This window comes from Triturus cristatus, chromosome 9 (assembly GCF_964204655.1).
Source record: "Triturus cristatus chromosome 9, aTriCri1.1, whole genome shotgun sequence".
Classification (NCBI taxonomy): Eukaryota; Metazoa; Chordata; class Amphibia; order Caudata; family Salamandridae; genus Triturus; species Triturus cristatus.
Genome location: NC_140592.1, coordinates 981,688,621 through 981,711,450, shown reverse-complemented (window position 1 = coordinate 981,711,450; position 22,830 = coordinate 981,688,621).

Here is a 22,830-nt window from a genome sequence, read left to right as displayed (position 1 = left end):
CTTGACTGGGGGAGAATGTCTGCATTGTCAGCATTCCGTCCATCATTTGTTTGTTGTAACACCATGTAAAGGTAGGCAAAGGTAGCAAAAACTTGTGATCGAAATATCTCCCATATAATGATTGCTACGTAACTTACCTATGATGTAAGAAGCACTGTGAAGCAATGGTAGTATACCCAACTGTACTTGTACTTTCGGGGCCCTGATAACAACACTTTGCGGTGACGTAAAAGGGGCGCTGTTGCTATCTGTGCGAATTGATGGATCAGGAACAAGTCAAGTGCACACCCATGAGAGATGAAAATGTAAACCTATTGTCAGGAATTCTACTTTTGACTCTATGTGAATGTACCTATATGTCGATTTACACATATAAAAGATCACACTCTGCGGGCTTTCCTTTTGGGTCACATAAGAGATGATGTTGTTTTAACATTCTTTCTACGTCATGGGGTGCAGTAGGTGAACAGGAATGGGCAGGCTGCAATGTTTCATGTGTACTTAGCAATGAGACAGTCGGCCCTGTCTTGCATTTCCGGTCAATGCCCCTCCTCCAGATAAACAATGATACTGGAAGTGGAATAGGCCGACCCTGAAGATGGGAAAAAGCTGGAGGCAGGAGAGAGCAAGTTTATGGATTCCACTCCCATGAGGAATGGTCTAATGGTGCTGTTTTGACATACCTCCACAATGCTAACAGCAAGATGTACATGTATGGGTAGACAATAGCAACCAGGGTTACTCATATATCAAAGAAATCAGTTCATAGAATTACAAGTTACCTCAGCCTTTCATCTTTTTCAGGTTGACAAATCGAGATAGGTAGTTAATACCTGCTATAAGCACCTCTAGACGTATATTTATTAGGCAATGGTGCAGCACGGCGCTGCAAGCAATTTAGCAGAGCAGCACTGCGTCACTTCAAAAACGCAGGGCTGTGCCTTAAGAATATACTATACTGCAACCCAGTGTTTAACCTTGCACTTTAAAAAACTCCCTAGCACCAACACATACACCCTTGCGCTATAGTACAAGGGTGCCTGCGTTACAGGGATGATTGTTTATGTGCAGGAAGGGATAACTTCTTGCACAGAACAACCTTGAAGTATTTCTCCTTGTTGTGCCAATCTAACGCCTGATATTCAGTGGTGTTAGTTTCTAGCGTTGACTCAGATTTACAGATCCTTGTTAATCTGGGGCAGTGTCAAAAAGCAATGGGTGTTGTGGTGGAACGCCCACAGCAACAACCATTGCACGCCCTTTCACACAGAAGGAGCAGGGAATTGCGCCACTGGAACGTCAGAAAATGTGACGTTCCGGTGGTGTAATGACCATGTAAAATAGGCCACCTAGTGATATGATAAGTAGTAATCTCTGCTACATGAGTGTTCTTAATAATATTTCCCTTTACATAAATGAGGCGCATTGTGGCAAAGTTAAATTGTGCTTATATTGTTGATGCGAATTAGGAGTTTATTCATTCCAAGGGAAAAGTACAGAGAAATACCTACATTTGCTTTGTGTGTGCGAGATATGTCACACCACCTTTCTACGGTCCACATGCATCTCTGACAGGCAAAAAGCAATTGTAATGAGCAACCTCTGGCAATGTTCAGGAAAAAGTTCTAGAAAACCATTCTGCCCTCTCTACACCTCAAAGCCCCAAAACGCCAAATCGGGCCAGATTCAGCAAGAATTTGCCCGTATTCAGTATCACCAAAAGTGTGGCCAACCAGGGAATATTGTTGATTCAGGATTTACTTTCCAGCACAAAACCTTTTATTTTCTACCTTGCATCAAGAGACCATACAATGGCTGACATGGGCATTCCAATGCAACCACCTATGCATTTTGCTGTAAAGTCCTATCTACTTTTTTTGAAGACAAGGCTTGCCCTATAAATGTACGCCTCATCGAGGCTTGTATAAAGATGAAGAAAAGTTTTAATTTCTCCAAACTTTTAAAACTTTGCATGTGTGCCGTACTGTACAGCACAAAAAGTTGAAAAAGTTTTACATAATGTCTAAGCATAGATTTTGAATTGGAAGGGTAACCTTCCATTAGAACCCTACACTACACATCAGTCAGTCACTCAAATCACTTTATTCGATACTTACATTTTTAAGATCATAAAAGTACAAAATGCACAATATACAATATAAAATTAAAAAATACAGCTTTCATAATAAGAATGGTGACAGTAATTTGACAAAAGGCATTAAGGTTAAAAACAAGATTAAGATGTGCAATTAATAATTCATAAAACAAAGTAATCCAGTCGCCTAGTCTTCCATGAAAGAAGTAAATAAGAGGCCACAGTAAAACATACTAGTTCATTAGGAAATGATTGTAAAAAATACAAAGCTGGGCGACATTGAGTAAAATGATGTTTACACATAAGTGGACAGGTAAGTCTTCTGTGGTGCACCTTATAAAATGTTCAAAAAAATAAAATATGTAAATTTGATTGGGAGGAGGAGCCATCACACAGACAGGGCTGAAGGTCGATTATTGAGTAGGTGCCAGCCAGATAGGAAAACATAGAAGGAATGAGGTTCAAACGTATCCGTACCAGGATAAATCGATGGCGTGAGTTGGTCACAAAAAATACATATCCCGGGGCGCCTTCCTGTTCAATAGGGCTCTCTAAATGTAATTTTACAGATGCTTTCGAGCAGTTTAATTTAGAATGCTCCAGTGCCCTTTCGTTAAAAAATAATGTTTACATTTCTTTTTTTGATACTGTAATACAGGTTGAAGAGGATGTAAATTTTCGACCTAAACCAAGGGAGGTGAGGCTGTTTTTAATATATGATAACCATGGGTTCCTTAGCGCGTGTTTCAGGCGGAGACAGTCTTCTATTAGTCTCTGTGTAAGGTTGCCTGAAGCTCTTCTCCAAATGGAGTGCCAACAATATGGGTGCCAACCTAATTAAGTCATCAATATAAGGGACATCCAGCTCGGCATGGCATAAAAATTGGAACAGCTGACTGTAAGTCTTTTCCAAAAAGAATTTTCAATAGTCTGGAGAGAGTAGGCGTTAGTGTATCCCCATATTCATGCCCCATAGGTTGCCACTGATATTGATTTGGCAGAGTAGACCTTTTTGATCACGTTGAGGGGCTTTGAACCCAGTTTCTTTGTAAAGGAGTTACGTGCTATTATACTTTTTCCAGTGCTAGGCCCCTAGTTGTGATTATATTAGACCAAGATAGTTGTCTCTCAAAGGTTATTCCGAGATACGAGAAGGTATCTGTGTGAGCTAATTCACGACATTCTATGTAAAAGTGTGGGGCCCTCCTCTCTCTACGTCCAGTTATTAAGACAAGAGACTATGCCTCATTTGTTTTTAAGCCTAAACTACTCATGTAATTCACGTAAGTACCTTATAGTTGTTGTAGGGCTCGGCCAGGGCGGGCAATCAGAACAGCGTCATCTGCATACAGCAGAATTGGGGTGTGCACATTCTTAATCAATGGGACGTCCGGTGTGGAACTCAGCAGCAGTGTTTCTACCCCATTTGTATAGATGGAAAAGAGGAATGGGGCAAGAACACACCCCTGGCGCACTCCCCTCAAGATTGGGAATGACATAGAGCACTCACCCTGGTTTCCATAGTGCACAGTTGCCGATGCTGAGGAGTAGAGCTGTCTAATAAAGGTGGTTATCGCATCTTCAATACCCATTTCTGCCATTATTTCCCAGAGATTATGATGGGCTACGCAGTTGAATGCTGCTGAGAGATCCATGAATGCCAGGTATAGTTTCTCCTGCCTTACTTTAATGTACTTGGCCATTAATAGGGTCAGATTGAGACTTTGATCTTAACTACCACTCCCTTTTTGAAACCGTATTGTACCAGGATCAGAATGCTATTGCCAGTGGCCCATTCCTCAAGTCTATTGAGTAAAACGCGACCCATCAGTTTGGCGGTACTATCTAGCAAGGAAATTGGCTGAAAGTTTTTAGGCTTGGCTTCGTCCCTTTTTTATGAATTGGCACTATAATAGACATCCTCCACGATTCGGGTGGGCCCACTATGGCGATTACATTAAATACGTTAGTGAGCACCGGCCCTGTTTGGGGTTGACTGGAGTAATGCTTCTTCTCGTACAGCAAAGCATATAAGACTCGAGCTACCATGTAGATCTGTACGAACCTTGGAAATTAATATATTTTGAACAACAATTTTTCAATGAGGTAGCATTCACAGAGAAATTCAAAATATTGAATCAACTTAGAGCTGTTTTGTTTTTTAATGGCCTGTGATACAATTGATGACACCATCTTTAAAAAAGACAATATAGCATATTGCTTAGCCATTTAAAAAAAAAAGTCGTAGTATTATATGACTTAGAAATAAGCGTTATCACAAAAATAGTTGGAGGACAGTGATCACACAAAAGAAATCTCCTAGCTAAGTCTATGTTGAGAAAACCTGTGCCAGACTTGAAAAAGTACAGAGTATGTGGAGAGGAACCCCCTGTTCAATCAGTCCTATACTAATAAATTAATTCCAGTCTCAGTAATTGGAATGGTGGACAGTATTTTGACCCTATGGTGTGGGAGTCATTTGTTTTTAGTTTCACAAAAACACACTCCCACTATTGTAGTTTGTTTTGGAAAAACAAAGACTGTTGAAATTGTGGGCAATGACTGTCAAAACCAACAGCGGCCGTCAACCAACATTTTTTGCTACCGTGAAGGGAACACCCATGATGACTGTTTGCCTTAACAGGCAAAGATGACTGGTGGGGCGGCAGTTATCTTACAATTTGGCAGATAGTAGTCCATCAGGATGGTGGAGATAATGTCTTCTGCCACCCAGACGGACTTTACTCTATCCTTCAATCTCTAAATCAGCCCCTTTGTAAATAATTGTATCAAAGAATAAATAGGTACTCCTTTCAGTAAGTCATGTAAATCCGTTAAAAGACTCTATTAATGCTCCCTGCATGAGAATTTTCTTTCTCTGAGAACAATAATTGGCTCCTCTGGAAACTATTTTCAGAAATTAGCCTTTGTACATCTCCTCTAAGTACTGTGACTGAATGTATTAGGCCCATTTGAAATGTTATTACACGTATTTCAAATTCACAAATTTTGCATTATGCAAAATTCACAAAAAAACTCTATACATTTTGCACAATGTTTTCAGTTTGAGACGGATTCAAGTAGAAATGTCTTCTGGGGGATTCATTCGAGCAGACGTTGCCATGTGGAGACATTTTCTACTCAAGCTACTCCCTTCTCTGTACCTGGCAAACGTTTTTAATACTAAGATTGCCCTTGCGTTCTATTGTAATGTCAGATACAATCAATTTAATGTCCTTATATATCATGTTCTTTTCAGACAATTTCTGAAAAAGAAATTCACGCTGCTATACGTTTTAGGACAAGTAAGATCAATATTGATAGCCAGAGCACAATGAGGTTTGATGCTGTAGAACATAGTTCAGTTCTAAGGGGCGAGGTGACAGCAAGTCATGTCTCTTGACCTGAAAGTAGACATTGATCCCCAGCTGATGTCCACTGTCGAGGTTTTATCTGTCCGAAGTGGATAAAATGAGTCAAGTTTAAATTTTGTAATAACTACTGCACATACCTAAAATGCTTTGAAACACATGCATTATATGAAACAAAACTTAATTTAAGAAGCAATACATCAATTTAAAGTCAACCCTGTTATTTATGCAGTTCTCTGAGGGCCACTGAAATGGTTGGCTCTCATGTAATCAAGATGTGTGGGATTAAGTTCAAGAAATAAGCAATTCAGAAGTTCATTTAGATCAGTGTGGTAAGTATAAAGGTAAAGCCCTCCAAGAGGATTTGTGGTTGCATGAACCTTCTACTAAACGTTTAGCACTCACTGAGTAAAAATGTATAAAGTAATATAACTTTATTACTAGGCACGTTTGCAACTGTAGTATTTTGGTGGTGGTAATGGCTAATGAATGGTCAGTGATTTGATGTAGATTTACCACATCAGTTTTGCAGTAAGACCAGATGGAGGTCGAGATGTCATATTCCACCCACATACACAGTGAAAATTTCCAACATTATGGGCACAAAATGTGTGCACTGTCGGAATAGGTAAAGCATCCTGTTGTTTTGAGCTTCTAACTACATGAGATGGTTGAGCTTTACTAACAGCCTGCCAAACACAGCCATCCAATGTGGGAAGTACCTCAAGAAATGGGTGGGACAGAGTCTAACATGTTCCTAGACCTAGCACCCATGGCGTGGTTTTCTATGTTTTTGCCTTCAACTTTCATGTTTTGCTGACTTGGTTTTTGTTGGCTTTAGGACTCTGCACACTATACCACTGCTAACTAAGTGATTGAGCTCTCTCCTTAAAACATGGTAGAATTGGCTTATACCCAACTGGCATATTTCATTTACTTGTAAGTCCCTAGTGAAGTGGCACTACCTGTGCCCAGGGCATGTAAATAAAGGCTCCAATTGAGTCTGCAGCACTGACTGTGCCACCCACTTAAGCAGCACTTCAAACATGTCTCGGGTTTATCATTGCAGCCTGTGTGTTAAGTTTTAGGCTGCAATGTTGACCAGGAAAAATAAACCTTTTGCCAGGCTCAGACCATCCTTTTAATGCATGAAAGTCACCCCTAGGGAAGGCCCTGGACAAGTCTGAGGGCCGGGCGTGGAGTATTTAAAAAGTCAGACAAGTATTTCTTTAGTTTTACATGTCCTGGTAGTGAAAAACTGTTACATTCGTTTTTCACTACTGTAAGACCTACCTTTCCTATAGGCTAACATTGGAGTTACTCTATTACAACTAATAAGTGATCATTTCCAAATGAGAGCAGGTTTCCTAATCATGTTTGGTGTCTTTGGAATTGTAATGAAAAACCCTCTCTCATGGTGAAGTCAGATTTTAAATTAAAATGTTGTAAATGTCACTTTTAGAAAGTTGCTATTTTTCCGCCTTATCCTTTGTTGTGCCTGCAGCCTGTCTCTGGGTCACATGACTGGGTGTAGCTGAAAGTTGGACTCTCTATATTCCTTATAGAAAGTCACACATAATAGTAAGCTGTAGGTGTGACTGGGTGGGTCATCACTGGCAGGATGGGTTGGCAGAGCTGGGCACCACCCTATTTACACCTAACTAGGCTGTGTCCTGCATCCACATAAAGGACTGCATACCACCTGTAGTTAGTCTGGAGACAAGACAGGGAAGGCAGGATGTGTGGGGCTTCAAAGCAAAACCTCTATAAGCTTATCCTACTTCAAAGGAAGACCAAAGTATAAATATTGGGCCCCAGACACCAACTCTTCAGTACACTTCAGAACCTGTGGATACTGTGCCAGGAAGTAGGACTTCTGTGTTGCTGAAAGGACTGCCATTCAGCTGGACTGATGATCTTAAGGAACTTTAGCCCTGCTGTGCTGACTGCTGCCTGCTGCCCTCTTGCATGGGCGAGAAGGACTGGACCTGCATCTGCTGAACCTATGCCCCAAAGTGACTCCCAGGGCTAGTTGGCTGGGTTCCGGACAAGTGCCTCAGGGAAAGAAGGCTCCAGCAACATTGAACCCAGCACGTGGACACTGCCCTCTGTGAGAACTACCCTGCCAAGTGGTGCCACCCCAGTCCTGGACCATTAGAAGTGGGTCTGAATGTGCTCTTTCAGCCCATCTGTGGTTTAAACAGAACCAACATATCTCGTTTGCTCTGCGGAGTAACCCCAAGCAGAACAGACACATCGGCTCTGCTGTGAAGGTCCTCTTGATGCAAGGACTCTGCATAGACCTCAAATCCTGCATCATAACTGCCACTGTGCAAAGGTTCAGCAATGCAAGCTCTTGCATTGCAAATCTCTTGCCGACGGCAGCCTTGATGATGACACAGCTTCTTGCATCCCAGCCCCGCTGCCCTTCAGAACCGACACATCACCTTAACTGCATGAAACGTCCTCGACGCCGGACTTCACATCGCAAGCCTCGTCGACAAGATCATCGACAACTATGCAGAACCATGCATCACAGCTACACAGAGCTGATGCATTGCCTCAGCTGCACATTTAATCCTCAGCCAGGATTTTAAGCTACACTTGCTCAGAGGGCCTAAGTGGGTCCCTGTAGCCAGACCACGCTCCATCGTGGTCCACCTGAACTTGTCACTGTTTCCTGTTCTGGCACAACCAGATATCCACAGTTGAAGCTTTACGCTTTTGGGGCTATCTTCACTAAAATCTTTAAATATCTCCTATTCTACTGATTGGATTTTTGTCGTCTTGGTCTTGCTTTGTTTATTGCAAATGTCTCTCTTTTTCTAAACCTGGTGTGGGATCCTATTGTTGTGTCTCCTAACTGTGTTACTGTTGGAAGTGCTGCATAAATACTTTACAATTTGTCTCTAAGTTAAGCCTGACTCCTCTGTACCAAACTATCAGAGTGTTAAGCACTGGTTATTTTGAAGTTTGCCTGTACCTCACCCTGACAAAGATTGTGGTTGTTGTTTGAATAGGGTGTCACTCATGCAGCCAGTGACCCAATTTCTCACTATTGGGGATCAGCAGTGAGGATTTGGACTTGTTTTTGTGCCGTGCCATACAGTAATTTTGTATTACACTTCCATCCCACATAAATAATTTATGATCATTTCATGTTTTTGAATTCTCCTTGATTGACCTTTTTGTTTTCCAAATTCACCCTTACTCTGCCTGACTGTTGGTGTATGTGGCCCCACCAGCAAATATGAAATTGGAGCTCCTAAATCTGGAGAGCTACACTGTGGCTGAGGGCAAGGAATATTACAAGGAGAGGGGGCTGCCCATCAAAAGGAGGTCCAGAAGACAGAGTTCCAGAAGGCTTTGAGAGCATGGGCAGAGACTAACAAGTTGCTAATCACCACAGAGGACCAGAATAGTGAGAATGATATGGAGGGCCTGGATACCAACCTTGAAATGCAGCAGTCAGCTGAGGAGAATGACTTGACACCTGAATTGGAATTCCCTGCCAGATCGGAGAGCAGTGTGTCTTCCCGTGCCTGTACCCAGAGTAGCTGGAAGGCAGTAAGCCACAGAGGGAATTTAGGGTGCAGATAGTCCAGATAAAAATGGAGGAAAATAAACTGGCGATGCAGGCAGAACAAAATAAGGATGAGGAAGACAGAGTCTTGGAGGAGAAAACATTATTACTGGCTCATGAACTGAGTCTAAATGATCTGAACATCGAGTCCGGACAGGCAGGTTTCAGCAGTGATAGTGGTAGTGTACCGGCAGTGCATATTCCTAAAGGTCTTGTGCCTGACTTTGTTGTTGGGGATGACATAGACAAGTGGCTTGAAGCTTATGAGGTGGCTTTGCCTAGATCCTTGAGGATTATTGGGGGCTAGGATCTGGACGCATATCTCTAGCAAGCAGAGGGATGCCCTAAGGGCCGTAGAGAAGGGGGATCGGATGAGTTATCACCCCATGAAGGAAACCTTGCAAGAAAATAATGCCTTTCCCCTGAGAATTACAGGCAGATATTTAGGGACAGTCAGAAGCTGCCCCGGCAGTGCTGGGTGGATTGTGTGGATTCCTTTGACAAGGAACCGAACGGTGGGTGAAGGGCAGGGAAGTATGGATTGACATGGGCTGTACAATTTGATACTCAGCCTTTGTTTTGCAGATCTGTGCCAACACCTTATTGATAGTAAGCTCACTGATCCCAGGAAGCTTGCTAAAGAAGTGGACCGCTGGTTCAGCTCCAGGGTCCACAAGAAGGCATCTGGGGAAGATTACCACAAGGGTGGTTAGGATCCCCACCAGAAGGAGTGGGGAGACAAATATAAAAATAAGGATTTCTCTAAACGTCCCCAAACTAGTTCTAAGGGTCAGGACTCCAATCTCCGTCTGAAAAGAAGAAGTGGTTCCCTGATAGTAAGTCCTCAGGTAAGGCACCCCTAAGTGATTTAAGTGCCAACAGGTTGGACACTACAAGGCGGATGCCAAGTGTCCCAAGCAAACCCACCTCCCCACTAGTGAGCAGTCACCGGGGTTGGCTAGTGTAGCACTTGCCCCAGATACTGTGGGGGTTAGTAGAGAGGCTACCTTAGTGACCTTGGGTGGCAGAGAGATGGTGTCAAGAACTCACATGCCTAGTAACACTAGGCAAAACAGGCAGTTGGCCACCATCAATGGGCAAGGGTGGAGTCTCTATGAGATACTAGCAAAAGGAACATTGATGGACAGAATGCTGAGCAATGCAAACATTCACGCCCAGTCCTAAGGATCGGGGTTTAATCCATAATTTTTTGCTCACCATGCCACCCCAGTTTGGACCCTAGCCATATGCAAATTAGTTTTGACCCTGTTCCTTATGGGAACAGCCCAGTCTGAACTACAAAAGCCAGGTCCTGCCTGGTCCAGAAACAAGCATCCAGGGACTGGTTTCAGGGCATCTTCCCTCATTAGCCACGCTAGCTTGAATCCAGCGATGCAGTGAGCACGGGACCTACGTCTGGGCACACTTTCCCTACTGTTGCACTGACTGGCGTGGGAATAGCTTTTTTGATTAATTATACATTTTAGTGTTGTGTTAAGTGTAGTGGGAATAGTAAATTGTACTTTTTTGTAATGTTATATTTTATGTAATTTTATATTTATTGTAGTTAGAGTAGTAAGTCTTATTTTTGTGTGGTGTAAAATATTTTGTTACTGTTGTGTTGTTTTAGGTGCGAGTAATTATGTTTATATTTATTTAGTTTTCAAATGTTTTCTTTTTAATGTGGTGGGAAATGTATATATACTTATTTTAATTTTTTATATTTTATTTTATGTTGCAATATATATAATTATGTGTTTGATTTATCATAATAATAATATTAATAATATTATAATTTGCAATATTTTTTGTTTGTTACTTATTTTTAATTAAATTGTAAAATGTGTGTGTTGTCTAATTTAATTTTAATTTTAAATTAAATTGATTCCCTTTTTTAATATTTTATATGTTTGGTATATTTAAATATGTTTACATATATTTGTGATAATGTTGTGCTATTCAAGATTTTTCAAAATAGATTATGAATTAAAATATTAGTTTATATTTTTTATATATGTATAATTATATACATGTGTGTTTGCTTAAATATTTAAAAATAAGTATATTTGTTGTATTTGTTCAAATATACATTTAATTATATTTTTTTACAAATTAAAGTTAATACTTAATTTGTGTTTATTTTAATATTTTAAAGTATATATATTTTAAATTCGATATTTAATATAACTATATTATTGTAAACTATATTTATTTTTTATTTTTGTACTTAACTGTTTAAGTATAGGGAGTCGATATTTTTTCATCCTGTATTTTTACCTCAATATTTTTTACATCTATATTTTTGTGGTCCATATTCTGTTAGTGAACCATCAACATTGTAGGACCTCAGGACCCCAACACAGCCCTTGGCAACAGGTTCATTTTCATCTTGGTGGACCATGCTACCTGGTGCCCTGAGGCTATACCTGTAGGATTATTGACTTGACCAGCAGTGGTCTGGGCACTGACGTGGATCTATAACCATGTGGGGTTCCCCAAGGATGTTATATCTGACCAAGATACCAACTTCATGTCTGGGTACATGAAATCCATGCGGAAGGAATGTGGGGTAATCTATAAGTTCTTCTCTCCTCACCACCCCCATACTAATTGGATAGTTGAAAGGCTCAAGAAGACCTTTAACGTCATGATCATGGGCCTATTGGAGCTTTTGAGGTGGACGTGGGACGTCTTCTTGCCATGCCTATTGTTTCCATATAGGTAGGTACTACAAAAGGTGGGTTCTAGTCTGCCCCTTTGAGCTGTTGCAACAGAGTTCCCTCTCCACCCACATATACATCAGGTCTTTAGGCCCTCCAGCTCTGGGTCTTTCAAGGTCCTCTCACAACTGGTTCTTCAGGGAAGAGGACACTTTAACTTGTTCTGTCTGTGTAGTAACAAAAACAGAAGGCCAAGCAGATGGCCTTTGGAGTTTCAGTCCCTAGGGGCCAAAGGTGTGTGCAAGTCTTCTTTCCCCAGGTATCAGGCAAAGGGCAGAATCATATTTATTTGTGATGTTCTTACAAGGTTTAGGAATATTCTGGGAGGGTAGTGGTGTGTTGCTGATTTCCCTAAACCCAATAATGGTAATACTCCCACTGGCTTAAAATCTTACTTCATTTTTTATAATGTTTGACCCCAGGCATCCTCTTGCTGCAATGACCTGCAATAACCCAGTGTTCCGTTCAGACACACCACTATTGATATTAAGTAACATCCCCTCTCCCAGTGCAGGAAGTGGATTTCCCTCCTGGAGGGAGACCAGAGAAAACATTTAAGCTGTCTCTGGGAATGGATGGGTTCAGATCCTGAGTAATACATTCGAGATCTAGAATTGAAAACTGTCAGAAACCACTAATTTTGTACTTTCGATCCACTTTTTCTCACTCTATTGCATCCAACATCAACCATACAGAATATGTTGAACAATACAAGAAAAAGAGAAAAGTGAATGGAATACATATACATAACAGAGATACAGGATATCACCACACTGACTGATTACTCTGCAGGACACTGATTGTCTGTGTGTTTGAGTGACTATCCAAAGTGCAGGATCATTAAGTTGTACGATTATCACTATCACTATGTGACAATATTTCAGAGTTTGGTGTGAAGCTGGTGTTTAATGAAAAGTGATGTATAGCAATATTTAGGTATATACATGTATATTGACTAACCGTCTTTCCTATTGACCAGGTAAGTACTTTAAGCCTTTTAATTATCCACTTTCTGTGATACCTATCAGGTTAGTTTCCAACATGTGTTTTAAGCAACTGAAATATATTAAGCAGTTGTAAAAATATTACAGTCTCTGTTATAAACAATAACCACAGGGGGGAGGGAGCGTACTGCCGTGCATACCTGCTCACAATCCGCTTAGATGCATTGCAGTAAAGCAATGCATGGTAACACTAACTTTAGTTGAAAGTCTTTAGTATTCACCTTTGTTGGTGCAGCCAGTGCTGGGTTCTCTAGACACTTTCCTAAATACTGCATGTATCTTAAAAAATATACTTATACATTACTTGAATATTAAACGATCTGCGATGAGATGATCATTCCTATTTGCTCTTGGGAGTAAGATACAAACTTCATACATTTCAGATATACTGGAGGCAATGTTCATGTTTGTTTAAAGCTTGTTTACCCAAACATAACTTAAATTTCAGTATACTTCTCTCTGTTTCCAAATTCTGTTTGCAGATTTACACAATGTATCATTAATTCCTGCCTCAATGTTCCACTTGTGGAAGGAAGGATTGGTTTTGGCCTGTTTCACTATTGGTTCTTCCAATTATGCTATAAAAACATGTGAACAACTAATTATGTTCCTACCTTAAAGGCAGTATTCTTATTGAACCTATCCAATCAGGGTTTAGGCCCCTGAACAGAACTGAATCAGCATTACTGTCCATTGTCACAAATTTTAGAATGATAATAGCTTATCGTGGTACCTCTGCCCTGATCCTTCACAATTTTCCAGTGGCACCTGACACTGTCAATCACTCCATCTAAATCAAGCATTTGTAAATCTATGTAATTCAAAGCAATGCTCTGTGCTTGTTGCAATTGCTTCCTTTTAAAACCCAGCTTTCGTCATCTATAATGCAGTGTACCTTATCAGTCATCTTAGTATCCCACCCTTTTTTATGTTTATGTTGCTTCTCTTTCCAAACTCACTGCTTCTTATGAGCTAACTGTTGAGGTTTATACATATGACACCCAAATTATCTTATGTCTAGTTCAGTCTTCATGCTTTGTCCAGTCAAATTTTCTATCTTGACTTCTCATGTTGGCCCATTGGATGGCATACATTCTCATAAAGTTTAATACACAAAGAATGAAATCATCACTCATAGAAAATGGCTCTTTTTAAATGATCCTACATATTTTTTCAACTGATGCTGCTGGTCTTTTGACAAGGGAACTCTACTAACCAAGCCAAAGTGCATGTGATCTGTTTCCTAAAATATGTCAAAATTGGCTGTATTCCTAGTTGGAATATTTAACCCTAGTATATGTTATAATAATAAAATTATAATAATATAAGTCCCTAGTATATGTTACAAAGTGTATCCTGGGGCAGAAAGTTAAATGTTTCCAGTGGACTACAGCACATATTGCGCCACCACTAAAGTGACATTGCAAAACATGACTTCAGGTCTGCTAAAAGTAACCCTGGTTTTAACCTGCAACTTTGACCTGTTGAATTAACCCCTTTTGACCTGCCTGAAGCCTTCTTTAAAGTATTAATAAATGACCCCTAAGTATGCCTTAATACCCGATAAGTCAGGGAACATAGCATTTAAAAGAAGAACGTGTAAAGGTTTAACCTTAAACCTGTCCTTACAGTGTCAAGGCCCCAAAAGCTATTTTCACTGTAGCAGTGGTAAACTGTTCCATAACAAAAAACTAGAAGTTATTATTAAAATTAATTAGTGTTATTGTCTCCTACAAACCACCTTAAAAGTTAATTCTTGGACTTTTAAAAATATTTATTACAAATCAAATTCCTTGGTAAAGACAGATTTGTACAAAATATTTAACAAAAGGTATTTTGAAAAAGTCACCTTTCACCTTCCTAAAGCTTTCAGGAGCCCAATTGCATGAGCTTCCAGCTTTCACCCCGGAGCGGAACAGCTTATTGATGAGGCACGAATTTGCTCCCAGAGCTGAGACAAAGGCCGTGGGTGATGGGAGGTGTCCTGTTCCTCTGACAGGATGGCCATCGGGGCAGTGCTTAGGAATTGTAATTATCTTCAAATAGACCTTACCTGTAGTAGGTAGATATAGCTAACACCTGTGCCTGTCCCTCTTTTTTCCTGTTAACCAGACAGTCACTTATCCCAACGGGAGAGTATCACTGGTTTAGAGTCATCACAGAGGAGGGCTTGCTCATTTCCCTGACCACACCTCTGGGGTGGGCACAGAAGCGCTACACAGGAGAAGAATGGTTCTGCTGTCTTGGTTTTCGGTAGACAGCGGCACTGTAAGATTGTTTTCAGTAGGGCACGCAGCTATTGCTGCAAAAGTGTGTGGGGTTACCTCTGAAAAAATTGCCCCTATTGGCTAATGAGGAGCCAGGATCCACACCAACCCGCAGGCTAGTGCAAGGCTTAAATGTGATACCTCTGACTACCTTCTTCAGGACACAACTTGACCTGGGGAAGACAGGAGAAGTTCTGCACCTGCTGTTGTTAAAACCTGTGGGAAGAACTCCAAGTGATGCGCCTGCTCCCTGATCTATCCAGGGCAAGGAATTGGCTCTAATAGTGAGTTGTCTAACATCCTATTAAGCTACAGAGACTAAAGCTTCAAACTAATCTCGACTGACGAGCCCCATTTAGAGCACAACCGGTCTTGGGATGCTTGTGTTCTGGTTCAGGGACCTGGCCTGGCACTTTGGGCTTGAGTGTTTCTATTGCAACAGGGTCAAAACTGAATTGCATATGACCATGTCCAAATTGAGGTGGCATGATGGGAAAAAGAACGATAGATTGAAATGCGACACGCCATTGACAGTAGTTATACATATTGCAAACATTCTTACCATCACCTTTTGCATTTTGATGAGTCTATATTATCATCATCAAGTTTGTGTGTGAATATGTGTGAAACTGCACATGTGGTGGCATTAGATTTGAGTTCTGCTTTGATTGCGCTTCTCTATGAGGAAGAGTCCAGCCGTGGTCCATGCAGGTAACAGCAGCGGGGCGGTGGGTGCACGTTGGGGGAGATTTCGAGGGATGATGCAGAAGGAAAATTAACTATTCATTTAATTTTCCCTCTGCATCGTTCATCGAAATCCCCTCCCAACGCGGCCCCACCACCTCACCGCCCCACCGCTTTTACCTGCACGGACCGCAGCTGGAAGAGCCATAGCTTAAACTAGACCTAACCTACCAACGTGTGAAAGTGGCTGTGTGTCTGTGTTGTGTGTGTTTGGGTGTGTCTGTGTGTAGGTGGGTGATTGTGCGGTAGGATGTGTGTGTGTTTAAGTGTGTGTCTTTGTATATGTTGGGTTTGGTGTGTGTGAGTGTGTCCGTGATTGGATGTCTAACCTTAAGAGCAGTAATCATATTTATTCATGCAAATACAGCTTTTAAAGCCGATATTCACCAAATTTAAAATACAAGCATCAAACTGATGATATTATTTACAATTTACATTTGCAAATCGTGTTTTCTTGAAAGCGCCTCTTGTCATTCCTTCACCGCACCCCCTTTCCACATCGCTTCAAACAGTCTATTATAAAAGCAGGAAATCAGCTGGAGACCCCTCTAAATGGATTGTACGCTCCATGAATGCTTTGAAATGATCACTGCGGGATACAATTTAATTTGTTGAGACTAAAATCTACCTATCCAGCTAGAACAAAGGCGCTGAATTCCAGGAAGGCAGATTTGGAAAGGTTAAGGTGTGCTGCAGGGTTGAAACGAATAAAAGTCAGGCTGGCGAAGAATGCAAACGACGAATAGGAGATCGTACATTAGCTGCAAAGAAGAGCAGCACAGATCAAAATACGGAAAATAAACTATGAGGTAGAGGCAGAAATGGTGTTATTGTTACGACGACTATAACACATATCAACGGCTCAAATCGACATGGATATGTGTGTAGAAGGAAAGAAATGAAAAAAAACTGAATGTTACACTAACATACACTTTCTGTGAAAAACGGACAGCACCCAATAAAAGGAGGATAGTACGAGGGGAGCCACGTGACCCGGGGCCCTTGTTGTGGGGGAAAAGTATGAACAAATGCATGTGATGGGTAAAGGTCATCAGGCAGAAATAATTTCAACTCATGTCTTTTTGACCGTGACCTCACAACATTGCAGACTTTTTTTGTCATGATCATGTTACAGATCATCACCTTTTGGTTCTTAGGTTACCGACTTTTATCTCCATTCCACCATGAGGCTTGTTGCTCGGAGGCAGGGTCGGATGGCCTATAGGGCTGACAGGCTGTGCCCGATTGGCAGGTCTGACAAGTCAGAGTGCAGGCCAGTATTTGGCTGTTTTTTGTCTGTTTGTAGAACTGTTTTATGGTCTGCATTGCCGGTTTTTACAGTTGAACTCCCTGAGTTTAATTGCAACAAGAACATTTCTCTACAGTCTTCAATACCTCGCAAAACACCTATGCGTAGTGTATTTTTTACAAGTTCAAAGCCAGCCCATTGTGCAAACAAGACCCACTTTTTTAGCTACCTAATTCACTAACTGGGGGCATTCTTGTTTTGGCGCCCAGGCATGTTTTCTGGCCCAGGCCGACCCTGCAAGGGGTGAAAGAAAGGCAAGTAAGGACTTTGGTGCCATGCTGAAAGCAAATATTTGACTTAGACTTGATACGGTGTTTTTTCTTTCATAAAAGGCTGTCTTGCTTTCGCAGATGGTTTCAAAGTGCGCATGCGTTTACCCACCATTACAGCGATTTTAACCTGATTTTCCCAGCTACCTTCAGGAAGGCTGCAACTTCCGGGTAATGTCTGGGAAGTGGTCTCCCAGGAGCTATGACAAAGTGCTGTTCTGGGCTCCAGGCCGGGTTTTATTTTTCAGTTTCTCTCGAAACGTCATACTGCTCTTTGAGTGCTATTAGCATTCTAGAAAAATGTGTGCAATGATAGCATTTTAGCTGCAGGGTTTTCTTCTTTTTGTGGCGAGGTCAACAGGCTGAATCTTGCCGAAGGAAAAGTTCTGCTCTTGTTCCAGCCTAAAAAAAAATAGAATAATGTATATACCATCTCCAGCACATAAAGATTTAAATCAAAAATCAATATAAAAATGAAAGGTATTACAGCATTCAGGACAAGGAGGTCGAAAGAGAAAAAAGAAAAGAAAGATGAACTGGTCAGAGTGGAGGCATGTAGCAGCAACAGTAATTACCCCAAACTTTTTTTAGTTTAGCACAGACATTACAAAGGGGCAGGTCTCAATAAGGGTAAAGACAGGAGGTAGCAAGTGATGGGCCTAGGGGGTAGTCAAAACAAACACAAAAAGTGGTATAGTGGCATACTTAGAATAAACTAGCTGGTGTGCTGTATGTATACCCATAGCAAGGGCCTAGGGGGTAATCACCATCTCTTCACCACTAACCCTCCTACAATAAAGGGAAGAGTGTAAACATATGTAGGGTCACCAATACACATATGAACCAATGGAGTGACAACATTAAACTAATTATTAATAGTAGTATCATTCGAAGATATACAAAACAACTCATAATATAGACATGAAGCTATACAGGGTCACACACACTTCATGTTGGACTGCATGTTTAATTCATGCCCTACACCATTCAAATAGATATGCACAATCCACAGTTAATACCGCGACACAAACATACCCATAAATTATGCACTGTTGTCTAATAAAATGCAATATTACCAAGAACTACTACAATTAAACCCAAAATGAACAACTACTATGCCCAAACAATAATCATTGACTTTAACCAAACAATGATCAGTTTCATTAAAAAAAAAATATATATTTTTAAACATACAATAAAGGGATTTTTACTATTCCCACTCCAATATCAGTGATATTGCAAAAAACGTTAGGCATTGGAGAATATGTTGACATTAAAGGGGTTAAATGTACTATTCCACTCCTACCTAAGCTACATTGAAGAAAGCATTGGCCGTTGGATAGGTTACATTTACTATTCCCACTTCAATCTATACCATATTGGAATTGGAGAAATCATTGGATATTAAAAGGGTGATATTTATTATTTTGACTCCAATCTAAGATACATTGGAAAGATGTTGGACACTGATGAGTGGATTTACTATTTTCATTTTAATCTAAGATACAATGGGGAAAGTGTTTGACATTAAAGTGGTTAGATTTACTATTCTCACTCTAATCTAAGCTACATGGGAGAAAGTGTTGGAGTATAATGGGGGTATATTTATTATTCTCACTAAAATGAAAACATATATTTTTTAAAAGTGTAGATTTAATTAAAAATATAAATATGCCAATTTTTGTTTCAAACTTTAAAATAAATAAACATTTACGAAATATATGAACAATGTTTTAACAATAATAATTGTACAATTTAATTTATCTTTAATTATTTTGAATTTAAAATTTACATCTAAATACTCTCATTATATTATGTAGCATCAAAATATGAAACATTTTAAAGTTGCCTAAAATCTAGCATTACTAATTTTTTAACAAAAAATGACAACACAACTACATATTATTTCCCTGACGAATCTTGAAAAACATTCATTTTTTAACTTTTCGAATTTACTAGAAAACCTACATCAAAGTAAAAAAAGCATTGAACACAGTAGAATAACATTTCATAATCTGTAACTAAAAGCTTCAAACATATTCAAAACAAACTTTAAACAAAGATATACACACAATAATGTTATATTGCAAAATATATGTTTGTAAAAATGTTAAAAAAAATTCAACACTCCTAACACCTTTTCTCTTATAAACTTTAAATACAGGCACCGGAAAAAAATAAGTAACACATAAATTACATTAACACACTAAAAATACATCAAAAGCAAATAAAAAAGTTAACAAAATGTGAACATTTAAAAAACAAAATCCTTGCACTTCAAATTTACATTTTTTTAAAGATTTTATAAACTATCCACCACTTCGCCTACAAAAACTACAACCTGCTCCTAAATTATTTAAACACTTTAATAAAAAAGTAAAAAAGAATGTGCAACATTTACAGGACTACAATAATATAGAAATAATTATATTACATACATCTGTATTACATATAACGATATTAAACACAAAACTAAAAAACAATATTCTTACCCAATATTCCAGGGGATGATATTTTGGATATCATGATATAAAGGCAACAATATTATGGTAAGATGATATTTCTAACTCAACATTTTTGGTATAATACCAACTGGAGACCAGAATTAATAAGTGTATGTTGTGAGTAAAAGTCAAACAAAGTGATGCAAAGCGGCAAATAAGTTTGCCAGGGTATTTACTTTCAGTCACAAAAGGTATTTTGAGTGAAAAAGATGCCCTTTTCACAGTGCAAATGGCAATTGGTGCTGTTTTTCTTCAAGGAGGTATCCAACAGGATAGATAGTCATTTCGACAGAACAGCTTAGAGCCTTTCAGCCCCTATGTCAAGTGAGTTGTCGAGGGTTACTAGACAGGTTGAAGGATTCCATAAAATCTAAGAGCTGCTTGTTTTTCTTCCAGCTTCAGAAAGAGTGTATCTACTCCCTACTTAGGCTATTTCTGAGAGTAAACTAAATGAGGAAGCCTCTTTGCCACATATTAGGCAAGACTGTGAGTTTAGTTTTTATAATCTCAATGTCTGCACACTACCGCGTCATCAAGAAGATGATTGCAGCTCTCCCTCCCAAATACTCTATTGTACGGAGGGACAGACTGTGGGGTGGAATAGCAATAGTTTTCAAAGATACACATAAATGTAAAATACTACACTTGTGCAGTCCTTCTTGTGAAGCTGTCTCTTTTATGCTGGAACTCTCTTCTAAGTTTAATCTCTCCGGTGCTCTGATTTATCGCCCGCCTGGTAATGCAGGTGGCTGGGCCAAGTCACTGCCTGATATCTTAACTCCCCAAATGCTTCGGGTAGTCAATTTTGTAGCACTAGGGAATCTGAATATCCACTTTGATGACCCATCATGTAGTGCCGGCAGACTTTTATGGAAGACTTACAAGCACTTAACCTGAGTCTGATGAACGCTTTCCCCACTCCTCAAGCAGGTCATCTGCTAGACAGACTCTTTTCCAATATTAAAAATCTCTTCTCTCTTCCTCCAGTACCACTTGTTTGGTCAGACCATCTGCAGTCCCTTATAGGGTATCTATCCCCTCTTTCACCAAGCGAGGGCAGAACCAACCCCAGATCTATGGAAGAGCATTGTCCAAACTAGACATAGGTGCCTTGAACAGCCAGCTAAAGAAGTCAGTCCCTAACTTACTGGAAGATTTCACAAAATCCCAGCCCTGAGTCGATGACTGGTTGTGTACTTCTCTAGATTATATTTGCCCCTAAAAACTCGATGCACTATTAGACTTCATCGTCCTGCTCCAATGGTATACTGAGAAATTACTAGGCCTGGGCAGTGGACTCCGCTCCGTTCACGGAGTTTGCAGAGTTCTGCACTCCGCGGAGCTTCCGTAGTGCAGAAAACTCCACTCTGCGTAGTGCAGTGGTGTTTCTTTCCCGCTCGCGCTTGCGAATGGTAAGTTGGCGAGCGCGAGCTGCAGCTTGGGTAGAATTTCTACCCGAGTGGCAGGAAGACCAGCGCGAACTGCAGTTAGCACTGCACTCTGCCACTTGCGAACTCCGCTGAGTTTTTTGGTCACTTTGCGGAGTTCCGTGTATCGAAACTTCGCAAACTACGCCCCGGCTGGATATTACAGGTACTAAAAATAAGCTGTGAAAGTTGGAAAGGGTTTGGTGGTATGATTATGATGATACATCTAAACTTAAATATTAACTAGCCCTGAACTACTATCACAGTTGCTGCAGATCAGCTTGTGGCACCTCTTTATTAATCAGAGCACTTCAGTCCATAACTGTCCCAAAGTTCTCTTCAGAATAGTCAATGAACTTTCTGATCCAAGCAGGATTGTTCCTGCATCGTCAATATTGCAGGCTCAATGTGAGGTTTTGGTGCTTTTTTTGGGGAAAAAAGTGAAGGACATCCAGCATTCTTTGACGAATGCAAGTGGGGATATTTCTCCGATGTTGATACTTCAATTTGTGGCATTTCTGTGTCTGCACAGCAGATATTTGACTACTGGAATTCGTTGGAGTTGCTGCTATTTGCATCTTTGGCACAATCAATAAATCCAGGCTCTCCCAAGGACCCATTTATCCTGCTAATCATTGCCTGTTAGACCCTGACACTAAACTTTCTCTGGTCAGACTTCTTAACTTTTCGATGCAGGAATATTTCATTCCTCAAGTGTGGAAGCATGCCACAGTCCTTCCTCTTTTGAACAATCCCAACCTGGATCCCACCCATTGGTCCAATTACAGACCTATTTCTCTTCTCCCCATCTTGTTGAAAGTTCTTGAAAAGCAGGTCTGTACCTAAGTTTCTACTTTGGTGGAGTCTCAGAATTACTTACATGACTCCCATTCAGGGTTTAGAATGGTAAACAGTACTTAGTCCGCCCTCCTGGGAGTTATAGAACATCTTAGATGGCTACTAGATGAGTGAGAGACAGCAGTGCTGATTTTACTTAATTTCAGCGCTGCCTTCAATACTGTGTCCCATGACATACTCACAGAGACACTGGCTCATCTAGGGTTCCAGGGGATGGCACTATCTTGGTTTTCTTCTTTTCTACAGGGCTGACCTTTCAGGTCTCTTTGGGTAGTTTCTCATTCATGGGTCATGCTTTAACTTCTAGGGTTCCTCAGGTGTCTGACTTTTCAATACATATGTGCGCCCTCTGGCTGACCTGGTGGAAAGCTGTGGTCTAACTCTATTTTGTGATGAGGATGTTACCTAAATCATCTTCTCTTTATCATCTGCTCAGGACCACAGCTCCACGTCTTTGAACTCCTGCCTGGCTCGGGTAGGCCCATGGATGAGTAACAATTAGCTGAGACTGAATGGTGAAAGAACAGAGGTGTTGCTCTTAGGGAAGGACCCATATCTCTGGGGCCCACAGCATTGTCCGCCTGCTCTATGGGATACTCCTATTGCTCGTCTTAAAGTTAAGAACTTAGGCTTCTTGTAGACTCAAAGCTCTCCATTAAGCCACAGGTGGCAAAGGTTT